Below are 13,066 nucleotides of genomic sequence, written 5' to 3'. Positions count from 1 at the left end.
CAACCAATTAGATGCTGGCCAAGAGAGCCATAATCCATAAAAGAACTGTATCCCTGCTATAAAGAATAGCTTAACCAGCATGCAATTCCCATGATGGTCTAGGCTGGTTTATGCTGGTTAGTGTTGGTTTGGAGCTGGTCTATCTGGTGGACAAGCATAGCCATGATTTTAACCAGCAAAACCTAGCTGGTTAAGCTGGTTGACCAGCATGATCTTTCTTATCAAGCTGGGTAAAGGCTGGTGCAGACACCAGCACACCCCTTGCTGGGGGACCAGCACCCAAAACACAACATAAGCTGCTGACCAGCAATGCTGGTCTTTTCAATAGGGATGTCACTGCATGCACAATGTGCGTATGTTTGTGTCATTCTCTTCATCAGTATCAGAGGGTTGATAGTGCTCAATAAATAAATAATATATGATGATGCGAGATTTATTGGCCCTGAGTCCCTGTCAGTGTCAGCTGTCTTTGTATCTGCTGGCCCTTCCAGCAAGTTCTGGTCCACTTTTAATTAAGGTCTGGTCTGTTGTTACTGAGCAGACTGGAACCTCAGGGAAAGACAAAGTGTTAAAGCTGATGGGGAGAGGTGGAGGAAGAGAGAGAGGGATGAAACTGATCAGTGAACATTTTTGAAATATATCTAATTGACTGTGCCAGAGAAAGCTATTTAGGGAATATGTGTGTGTGTGTGTGTGTGTGTGTGTGTGTGTGTGGGCAGGTTTAAGTGGTATATGAGGACTTTTTTTAGGTTGCAAACTGGTAATTACAAGGGTATTATGCTATAAATGTGGTTTATGAGGAAATTTCTAGTGTCCCCATAATTCAAATCACTTAAAAAAACATACTAAACTATGTTTTATTGAAAATATAAAAATGCAGAACATTTTTGTGAGGGTTAGGTTTAGGGGTAGGGTTAGGGGATAGAATCTATAGTTCATACATTATAAAAACCATTATGTCAATGGAGAGTCCTCATAATGATAGCTGCACCAACGTGTGTGTGTGTGTGTGTGTTTGTGAAACACTGTGGTGTTTTAGCACCAGATTGACAAAAGGATTTATGCAAATCAGGTAATGGTCTAAACACATCATCAACATAGGGACTGTTTGTGCAATCTGATCATGTACATAAACGCAGAGAAAAATGATGTGGTGTTTTCAGTGTATGAGCGGCTGTGAACGATCCACACAAACTCCCTCTCTGGAGCTAGTGAGCATTTCAGCATTTCATTTAGAGTCCTACAGTATGTGTAAATATGCAGGAAAAAGGGTTCTTATGTGGTGATAAAAATAAGCTCCATTATTAAGCTATAGACAATATCTATCTTCTAATAAATATTGGGGGGAAAATCAACCTTTTATTTATGAAGCCATCAACCTATTAGAATTTCAACGTACAAATCACACAAGTAGTGTTGTGTAAGGTGGGTTTTTCCAAGCTGTGGAAATACAGAGGTGACTGAAGAAACGTTAACAGCAAGATGGAATAAAACGTCATGGTTACTGGTGTAACCTCCGTTCCCTGATGGAGGGAACGAGACGTTGGTGTCGATGTAGTGACGCTAGGGGTCACTCTTGGGAGCCCGAGACACCTCTGGTCTTTGATAAAAGGCCAATGAAAATTGGCGAGTGGTATTTGCATGCCACTCCCCCGAACATACGGGTATAAAAGGAGCTGGTATGCAACCACTCATTCAGGTGCTGAGGAGCCGATATAAGGAGCCGATATAAGGTCCGGCCATTTCAGCGGGTAGTTCAGCGTTGTGGCAGGAGGGACCAACGTCTCGTTCCCTCCATCAGGGAACAGAGGTTACACCAGTAACCATGACGTTCCCTATCTGTCACTCACTCGACGTTGGTGTCGATGTAGTGACACTAGGGGTCCCTATACAAAACGCCACAAGGCTGAACTGTGTTACGTGAACTGGCGGTGTGTGGTGGGCAGACTTGCTGTGTGCCTCATAGCCAGTGCACCAGGTCGACACGTAACCTCCCCCAACATAGTTATGAGTGTCGAACGGCCCTTTTTGGGGACAAGTCGACTACCCAAAGATAGAGACAGGCTTAACCCAGTCGTGGCCTCTTTCCCCTTCTCTTTTTCCACTCCCTAAAAAAGAAGGGGGATTATCCAACTGGGCCGCCAGGTCTAGTCGGGGGGTGTCCCTCCCAAGGGGAGGACACCGCGGAGACCACACCTCGCCCCAAGAGAGGGGGGGATATTTAAGTGGAAGAATACATCACATGGTCTTTCCAACCATGTGGAGAGCCTTCAAGGTAGATCCTGCCAAATGGGGGAGGAGTTACTACAACATGGAGACTGGGGCAGAGGGGCTCTGCCCAAGGAAGACGCAGTTTGCCAGCAGGGAAACGAACTAGCAGAAGATATAGATCGCATGGGGTTAGCCTTACAGGGAGCCACCACATGCGGAGCACCTACCCCAGAACCGGGCTCTTAGTTAGCGCGTGTACTGGGCCGGCAGTGAGTCTCCCCGAAAACTCGACTGCCACAGGGCTCGGAGGAAGTCAACCAGGGAACAACTTTTGTGAACACTACTGGGAATTAACAGCGCACGTCTTCAGCTCAAAAGGAGGTGGAAGGCGCTATGTGCAAGCGATACACCCGACCAGCTATCCCGGGCTTATCCGCTTGTGTTGCGTGCCACTACCTGGGACGAAACCGGTTCCACCCGGAGGTTGTAAAACCTTGCAAAGGTGTTGGGTGTTGCCCAGCCCACTGCTCTGCAAATGTCTGTTAGAGAGGCACCTCTGGCCAGGGCCCAAGAAGCCGCTACACCACGGGTAGAATGGGTTCGTAGCCCTACTGGGGGCAGCATGTTTTGGGCGAGATATGCCATAGTTATGGCGTCAATGAGCCAGTGGGCGATCCTCTGCTTGGAGACAGCGCTTCCTTTCCGCTGTGCACCAAAGCAGACAAAGAGCTGCTCAGAGATTCTAAAGCTCTGTGTGCGATCCAAATAGATGCGTAAAGCACACACCGGACACAGCAACGACAGGGCTGGGTCTGCCTCCTCCTGGGGCAGCGCTTGCTGGTTCACCACCTGGTCCCTAAAAGGAGTGGTGTGAACCTTGGGCACATAGCCCGGTCGGGGGTCTCAGGATCACGTGAGAATAGCCCGGACCGAACTCCAGGCACGTTTCGCTGACAGAGAACGCTTGCAGGTCACCTACCCTCTTGATGGAAGTGAGCGCAGTCAGGAAGGCAGTCTTCAAGGAGAGTGTCTTAAGCTCGGCTGACTGCAAAGCTCAAAGGGGGCTCTCTGTAGACCCTGAAAAACTACAGAGGTCCGATGAGGGAACGAGGCGTGGCCTGGAGGGATTCAGCTTCCTAGCGCCTCTTAGGAACCTGATGATCAGATCATGCTTCCCTAAGGACTTACCGTCGACTGTGTCGTGGTGTGCTGCTATGGCAGCAACGTACACCTTCAAGGTGGAAGGGGACAGCCTCCCTTCCAACCTCTCTTGCAGGAAGGAAAGCACTGATCTGACTGCACACCTCTGGGGGTCTTCCTGGCAGGAAGAACACCACTTAGCGAACAGACGCCACTTCAAGGCATACAGGCGCCTCATAGAGGGAGCCCTAGACTGAGTGAACACGTCCCGTCCAGGGGCCAGACATGGAGATTCTAGAGGTCTGGGCGCGGGTGCCGGATGGTGCCCCTTCCCTGAGAAAGAAGGGCCTTCCTCAGGGGAATTTGCCTGGGGGGAGCTGTCACGAGGAGCATGAGGTCCGAGCACCACGTCTGGGTGGGCCAGTAGGGTGCTTACCAGGACGACCTTCTTCTCGTCCTCCCTGACCTTGCACAGGGTCTGTGCGAGCAGGCTAACTGGGGGAAAACGCATATTTGCGAATGCCAGTGGACCAGCTGTGTGCCAGCGCGTCTATGCCGAGGAAGGCCTCGGTGAGGGCATACCAGAGGGGCAGTGGGAGGATTCTTGGGAGGCGAACAGGTGCACCTGTGCCTGGCCGAATCGACTCCAAATCAGCTGGACCACCTGAAGGTGGAGTCTCCACTCTCCCTTGAGGGTAACCTGTTGTTACGGCGCGTCCGCCGAAGTGTTGAGGTTGCCCGGGATGTGAGTGGCTTGCAGCGACTTGGTGCTGCTAACTCCGTTGGAGGAGACGGTGGGCGAGTTATGACATACAGTGGGAGCGCAGACCGCCTTGGCGGTTGACATATGCTACCACTGTCCGAACTAGCACGTGCTTGCCCTGGATCAACAGCCGGAACCTCCTCAGGGCGAGCAGAATTGCCAGTAACTCGAGGCAGTTGATGTGCCAACGCAGCCGCGGACCCGTCTAGAGGCCAGCGGCTGCGTGCCCGTTGCCAACAGTGCCCCAGCCCGTTTTGGAGGCATCTGTCGTGACCACGACGCGCCTGGAGACCAGTTCTAGCGGAACACCTGCTCGTGGAAACGAGAGGTCGGTCCAAGGGCTGAAAAGACGGTGACAGACCGACGTAATGGCCACGCGGTGTGTCCCGTGGCGCTATGCCCGTCTCGGGACTCAAGTCTGGAGCCAGTGCTGAAGCGGCCTCATATGCATCAACCCGAGCGGGGTGGCCACCGCCGAGGATGCCATATGCCCCAGGAGCCTCTGAAAAAGTTTCAGTGGAACCGCTGTTTTCTGTTTGAACGCCTTCAAACAGGCCAGCACCGACTGGGCGCGCTCGTTCGTAAGGTGCGCCGTCAAGGAGACTGAGTCCAACTGCAAACCGAGAAAAGAGATGCTCTGAACCGGGAGGAGCTTGCTCTTTTCCCAGCTGACCCGAAGCCCTAGTCGGCTGTGGTGTGAGAGCACCAGGTCCCTGTGTGCGCATAACCCGTCTCAAGAGTGAGCTAAGATTAGCCAGTCGTCGAGATAGTTGAGAATGCGAATGCCCACCTCCCTTAACGGGGCAAGGGCAGCCTCTGCGATCTTCGTAAAGACGCAAGGAGACAGGGACAGGCCGAAAGGGAGGACTTTGTACTGATACGCCTGACCCTCGAACGCGAACCGCAGGAAGGGTCTGTGTCGAGGAAGGATCGAGACGTGAAAGTACGCATCCTTCGGGTCTACCGTCGCGAACCAATCTTGATGCCTGACGCTCGCTAGAATGCGTCTTTGCGTCAGCATCTTGAACGGGAGTCTGTGTAAGGCCCGGTTCAGTACTTGCAGGTCCAAGATTGGCCGCAACCCACCGCCTTTTTTCGGTACAATGAAGTAGGGGCTGTAAAACCCCTTCTTCATCTCGGCTGGAGGGACAGGTTCTATCGCGTCCTTCCGTAGGAGGGTAGCGATCTCCGCGCAAGGTCGCAGCGTTTCCGTCTTTCACCAAGGTGAAGTGGACACCGCTGGACCTGGGCGGATGCCCGGCAAAGTGAATCGCGCAGCTGAGTCGGACAGTCCGGACCAGCCCTCGTGACTGACTGGAAAGCGCAAGCCATGCGTCCAAGTTCCGCGCAAGGGGGACCAAAGGGACAACGTCATCGGATGTACCGGCAGGTGGGGCCTCGCGGCGGGGCGGAGCTCGAGGTGCCACACCACATCGTGGCCATGCTGAGTCCGAGGATATTGAAGCACTTACCTGGCTCCTTGTGACCACCCCCGAAACAGCCTGGGACAGGGGAGGAAGAGACCTGTCCTCGTGACCCGTGGAGACTGTCACATCGGGGGCGGATTTGTGCCACAGCTGGGCGCTCAGGGCGGGAGACCGCAGCTGGAGCGCCAACCTGCCAAATGGAGTGGTGGATGGTGGTCGTGATGCCAGCCATACACACCGGATATGTGACCCAGGGAACAAGGAAACCACTCTTGCTGAGCTCTTGAGTACTGCAGCCGCTCGGGCATGCAGCGCAATTAAATGCAAAAGGTAACAAAAAGACGAAGATCTGCTTACCAGCTCCAGAGCAGCGGGTTTCGTTGTCCCTGGGTCGCCCGTCTCAGGGGTGCTTTGAAGACCTCCGTGGGTTCTTCGGTGCCGGCTGTGAGACGGGTGGCGTCGGCTTCCTGAGGTGGGCTCCACGCCGGGGCCAGGCCGGAGGGGCGGGCTGCGGCGGAGCCGGTGCAGTCACCGCAGGGGGACGCCCTTGGCGATGAGTAGATGGGGTGCGGGATCTTGAGCCGCGCCGGGGCAGGATAAGCCGGCTAGCATCCATCTACTGCTCTACTATCGAGAACTGCTGGGCAAAGTCCTCGACAGTGTCGCCGAATAGGCCCGCCTGGGAAATGGGGGCAGCAAGGAATCGTGTCCTGTCGGCCTCACCCATCTCGACCAGGTTGAGCCAAAGGTGGCGCTCCTGGACCACTAGTGTGGCCATCGTCCGCCCGAGAGACCGTGCCGTGACCTCCGTCACTCGGAGAGCGAGGTCGGTCACCGAGCGCAGTTCCTGCATCAATCCCGGGGCGGAACTACCCTCGTGCAGTTCCTTTAGCGCCTTGGCGGACTTGCAGGAGAGCCATGGTGTGCAGGGCGGAGACGGCTTGTCCAGCGGCACCGTAGGCTTCGACCGTCAGAGATGATGTAAACCTACAGGCCTTGGACGGGGGCTTTGGGCACCCGCGCCAGGTGGCGGCGCTCTGCGGGCATAGGTGCACCGCGAGCGCCTTTATCCACCGGGGGATTGCCGAATAACCCTTGGCCACCTCACCATCAAGGGTAGTGAGAGCAGGGAAGCTGAAAAGATCGGGACCGGGCAGTAAAAAGTGCCTCCCGCGACCTTGTCAGCTCTTCATGCACTTCCGGGAAGAAAGGAACGGGGCGGGGGCGTGGCTTTGAGTGGCGCCGCGAGCCCAGGAACCAATCACCGAGCCGCGAGGGTTCAGGGAAGAGCGGTGAAATCCACTCTAACCGACGCTCGCGGCTGTCCGGGAAAGCATGTCGTCATCTCCGCGTCAGCCTGTGACTGGGCGATCGACCCCGAAGGGAGGAGCCCAGCTGAGGCTTCCGACTGGACGAGCCCGCTCTCCGATGCTGCGTTCGAGAGCTCATCACTTTCGCAGGCTCCAAATAAGAGGTCGAACTCGCCATGAGACGAGCTAGCAGACTCACCCGGAAGCCCGCTCAGGGCAGACGAGCGTGCTGGGGAATGGGAGGTCCGCGGGGGGATACCCGGCGGAGGCGGTCCCATTGGGGTCCCCAAATCGCCCCCAGTGCTAGCCGCGCTGGCCTCAAACCCGTGGGTAAAAGGACCGAGGCGGGAGCCTCTGGGGTGGCTCGCTTTCTTACGAAGGCGAGCCGCGACCGCAACGTTGCCATGGACATATTCTCGCAATGAGAACGTGACCATCCACAAACGCTGTCTCCGCGTGAGCAGTGCCCAGACACGAAAGACAGTGATCGTGACCGTTAGAAGGCGAGAGATAACGAGCACAACCAGGAATAACACACAATTGGAAAAGCATCTTTAAAAAGACGCGTCTTTAAAAAGACGTTCCGTGTGTGCGCTCTTTTAGAGAAATATATACTGTTTTAGAGGGGAAAAATGCTCTTTCAGAAAATATACTCTCTAGTTTTTCTGCCGAAGCGCCCAGGGGCGTTCTCTGCAGTGCACCAGTGCAGAGGAGGGAGAAGCGGCTGAAATGCGCCATCAGATCCAGCAGGTGAATAAACAGTAGTATTCAGCTCAATGAGCATGACCATTCGGCTCCGAAGAGAAAATCTGAATGAGTGGTTGCATACCAGCTCCTTTTATACCCGTATGTTCGGGGGAGTGGCATGCAAATACCACTCACCAATTTTCATTGGCCTTTTATCAAAGACCAGAGGTGTCTCGGGCTCCCAAGAGTGACCCCTAGTGTCACTACATCGACACCAACGTCGAGTGAGTGACAGATAGGGAACTGCATTTCTTGTCTATTACCACCTTCTGCTTCTTATACCAACAACAGAAATAAGCGCAGTTAAAATAGCTAATAATTTGGGAGAGCGTTTTTTAGAACCTTACTATGACCTTAGTGTAATGAAATATGGAGCACATAAAAATATATAGTTTACACAGTGAGAGAAGCTAGACATGAATTAAAAAAGTAAATGTTTAATAACAGTTTAGCCTTACAATGTTACAGTAGATGGTTACAGTTTAGATATAATAGTTACATATTGGATGTATGAAATATGTATATGAAACCAGTATGCATACTACCTGAGTGAAAGAGAATGGAGGATAGAAAGAGTAAAATAGGGTAGAGAGAGAGATGCCACTGAGAGCTAGAGTCTAGGCCTGATTGCCTTTAACTCAGTCACCCAAGAGCAGAATCCAGAGAAAAGAGTGAGAGGAAGAGGCAAAAAGACCCCGAGCACAAGTTGCAATGTTGTTTTATTGTTTTATCTTTGACGTTATGACCACAAACAGACCTCAGAGCAACACACAAACACCTCACATCAGAACTCTCCGGAATGCAAGATGACTGCTTTCACAAAGGAATAAGGGTTGTAACACAGAAATGAATTATTTTGTTAATTTTCAATCCTACTTGATAATCTGTTTCTTGTCTACAGTGTTTCTCATTTCTACATTTTCGGTTGTTTCATATGTTCTCACTGAGCAAATTTGTGTTATTTATTCATTTCATGTTCATGTTTACCTACACCTTAAAGGAATATTCCGGGTTCAATACACGTTAAGCTCAATTGACAGCATTTGTGGCATAATGTAGATTACCACAAAATAAAATTTTGACTCCTCCCTCCTTGTCTTAAAAAAAGCAAAAATCAAGGTTACAGTGAGGCACTTACAATGGAAGTTAAAGGGGCCAATTTATGAAGTGTTTATAGGAAGAAATTTAAAATGTTACAAAAGCACTTACTATACATGAATTCTTCTGTTAAAACTCATGTATTATTTGAGCTATAGAGTTTTTAAATCGTAATTTTTACAGTCATTTTAGGGTTGTAAAATTGGCTATAACTTCACACAGAAAAGGTTTGTAATTGATTTATCGCACTGAAATCCTGTTAACACACATATTGTTTATGTCTTTTCAAACAGTGAGTATTCTAACATTTACGGATTGGCCCCATTCACTTTTTTTTAAGAAAAGAAAGGGCAAGTCAAAATAAATTTTTGTGGTAATCAATATTATGCTGCCACAAATGTTGTCGACTGAGCTTAACTTGTATTAACCTGGAATATTCCTTTATTATATGCTAAACATCATGTTATTTTGATTTTTAAAACATTTGAGCACGCACCTGATAGCTCAAATAAATACAAATTTGTATGGCCTAAAATGTCAGTACTTTGTTGTTACCTGTCACACGCCACACACATAAACACACAACTGATCTTGCTACAGTTATTCCTGCCATGATCACTTTAAAATGTATACAACTATCCCTTTTAAGTAAAATTTTGTTCAAAAGGGAGATTTATGCATGCTTTTTGTGGGTGGCATAAGCACCAGGAAAATAGTGCAACAGGTCCTGCTCAACCTGCTCTGAGAGGGATTCGAATTGGCGTCAGCTGGCAGGGGAGGCGGGCGCACTAACGAGGAGGCTAAAGGCTACAGCCTCTTTCATCAGTCGCTAGTGTGCCTCTTGAGGCCAGGGGAGTGAGGTTTACACATACCGCACAGCTAGCACGTACCAGCTGGCTCCTGTTACAATAGCATTGATGTTTGTGAACTCATTTACATCGAATGGAGGATGTTAGCGCTACAAACAATGGGTCTGTTCCAAAACCTAGTGAGCTTCATCCAGAGGCAGCATTTTAAAGCGATATTTCAAAAATGAAAATTCTCTCACCAATTACTCACTTTCATGCCATCCCAGATGTGTATGAATTTATTCTGCTGAACACAAATGAAGGTTTTTAGAAGAATATCTCAGCTCTGTAGGTCCATACAATGCAAGTGAATGGTGACCAGATCTTTTAAGCTCCCAAAATCACATAAAGGCAGCATTAAAGAAATCTATACGACCCCAGTGGTTTAATGTGTCTTCAGCGATATAATAGGTGTGGGTGAGAAACAGTTAAACATTTAAGTCCTTTTTCACTATAAATCTTCACTTAAACTTTCTCATTCTTTCACATTCTAAAAGTAGAAAAAAAAGTGACATTTTTTGAAGATTTTTGGAGCTTGAAAGGTCTGGTCACCATTCCCTTGCATTGAATAGACCTACAGAGCTGAGATATTCTTCTAAAAATCTTTGTTTGGGTTTCAGCAGAAGAAAGTCATAAACACCTGGGATGGCATGAGGGTGAGTACATAAGAGAATTTTCATTTTTGGTTGAACTATCCCTTTAAGATCAGTCTGGTAAGCAGCATTAATTAAATTAAACTCATGAAAGTGGAAAAAGAGGAAATCATATATATGCTGCCCTTTAAGATACCTAACTTTTACCAAATTGTAGGGTAACATCATTTGTATCCCTCCCCGTGAAGGCAATCCCAGAATACACTGTAATGAGCTCATTGAAAAAACAGTTCAAAGGTAGCAGACAAAGTGAGAGAAATTTTTATTATAAATGTACTTAAAATCCATTCAGAACTGAAAAGTACTGATAAAAATAGTGTTAAATAATATAAAACAGAATATTTTACCCAAAATGTGTGAATGCTATGTATATTTATGCTTAGAGTGCCGCGCCGTTCCTCTTGCGTCATGTGCGCAGCCTGTGCAAAGCTCTATCTGTGTTGCACGCAGAGTTGCTACATATGTATAGCTTTCTAAATCGGTCACTTATAAGCCACCATTTCATTTTTGATGCTGCCATAGGCAGCTGCCTATATAGGCAGGAGGCAGTGAGGCTGTGAGGCCACTCACTAGGTTTAACTGGATTGTTTGAGGTAAAACTAATAGTATGTGAATAAGACACAGGGTTTAGCACTGAAATACCGCACACTAAAGTGCCACATATATAAGTGAATTCGCCCCTTAGAGAAAATCTGGCTTGACATTGATAGCTGAATATGTAGATTTTGCCACTTTTTCCCTACTAAAGCCATCATCCCCTCCTCTCCAACCCTGTGTCAGGAGGACTTGTTTCTGCGGCGCCGGGTTACGCACCAGCTATCCCATTAATGGCGTATTCATCAATTAGTCCGTGGTCTTTAGCAGAGCTACCACATTGGAGAGCATTGAGAAATCAATTATAGGAGTGTAAAAACAATAAAACAAACATTCAAGCTGAAGGTCTCTAAAGAGTAATAAATACAAACACAGCACTACAGTCAAAGAATGCTAATAATACACTTGAGACCAAATTTCACTAATGAATAGGACACCTAGGCCGAGCAAAGGAGACTTTTATGGAAATTGGATGCAAAGTGTTCCCTCTAAATGAATAAATTGCAGCACTTTTTTTTTTTTCTGGCAGGACCTCCACCTGTTTGTGTCACCAGTTCACTGCAAAAACAAAACCTCCTACTAAATGGGGTCTGAATACAGTAACCACAACATTTTATTTGCCCAAAAACAATCCCAAAAACAGAGTGGGACAACGAGGCAGAAAAGCCAGAACAGAAAATCACCACTCACTGGCTTAACTCTTAATCCATCAGGGAAGAAATAAGTGGGTAAGGTGTTCTATGAAAATGTTGTTTTAAATCCCTTTAATTACCAGCCTTTGTTGGAGCGTGTGTATCTCCTCATCTTCTCATGCCTGTTTTTCAAATGAAGCCTCATTACGATTCCATTTAGGGATTCATGGGACAGCGCTATGCATGCCTCAATTTTGATAACCTACCCACAGCATAGACAAAAGATGCTCATTTCATGATTGATTCGAACTCCGCAAATCCTCATACTTGATACCTGTCACATTTTATCACACGTCTTAACTGGAAAGCTGGAGGAAGGGGCAGAAACAAGTTGCCACTCTAAGAAACTTCGCTACATCACCATTAGACATGCTCACACCATGACACTGAGAAAATTAATAAGTCAAGCAATGGTGCTTGAGATGGTGGCTCATGTACTGGCGGAGAAATGACCATCATCAGCTGTCAGTGGGAACGAAAATCTAAGAAATTTGATAATTGAATGATGAAATAGTTTTTGGAGGAATGACAGGGTCTCAATTTATTTCAAACCAAAAAAACGTAAGTCATCAGAACATTCAAATCAGTCGCTACCTTGGTAGAAGAGTAGAAGGGTAGATAATACTACAACAGTAGTAGCTTTCACTTCAATCAGAGTAGCAGAAGAAGCCCTCAGAGAAAATCAAATGCAATCAAGTCAGTAAGGCAGTGAGAAACTACTGGAAATCTATGACGTAAATTCCTCCACATAAACTACACATACGCATGTCTGGTATTTCTTTCAAGAAAATCCATACATAGATTCTTACCCATTCTATCTGTTACGACACATCTAGTAAACCAGCGAGTGTCTCCAGCCCGCAGAAGAGATAGTGAGGAACATCTAATCAGGAACATTATTGTTGCAGAACGGCCACTGCTGACAAGCAGATGACGAGAGTGGAAATCTCATTTTTCACATTAGGGCTATCAAATTCAGCAAGGGGTGAGCAGAGGCAGAGGTCCAATAGGACATCATCACCTATAAAAACAAACCCGGTGTTTTGGATTGCCAGATGGAAGGAAGCGAAATCCATCACATGGCTTACTGGACACTCCACTCTGAAATGCCATTAAACATGCTTAACTCACTCTGCCAGTCATCTGATATCAAACGCAAATGGAATAGATGTGGAATACATGAAGATAACTAGGGAATACATACAGAAACTGAGCCATTGCTCTAATGCTTATGTTTACACTTAGGACTGCAGGATCAGCTACAAATGTTGAACAGAGAAGCTGCCAAACATCCAGTCCAATAGAATGTGAGTGAGCATTTTGGGCAGGGTTAAATTGCTGTGAATGGCAGCAGCTAGCATTAAACCAGAACATTTAAATGAGAGGTGCTCTTTCTCGCTGCTTTGTGTGCACCTGGCAGGTGTTAATTACAGGCAGGTGTGTAAGAATAATGCTTTAAGGTAGATTTCCAGGACCAAGATTTAGCACCCCCGATTTAAACTTATAAGTTAGCTAATAGACCGATGATTTAGGCAATGACTCATCTTGTTTTTCTTAATTGCAAAAGAAACCAAAATATATAT

This window comes from Myxocyprinus asiaticus, chromosome 2 (assembly GCF_019703515.2).
Source record: "Myxocyprinus asiaticus isolate MX2 ecotype Aquarium Trade chromosome 2, UBuf_Myxa_2, whole genome shotgun sequence".
Taxonomy (NCBI): Eukaryota; Metazoa; Chordata; class Actinopteri; order Cypriniformes; family Catostomidae; genus Myxocyprinus; species Myxocyprinus asiaticus.
The sequence above is the reverse complement of the archived record's forward strand: the minus strand, read 5'-3'. Positions refer to the sequence as shown.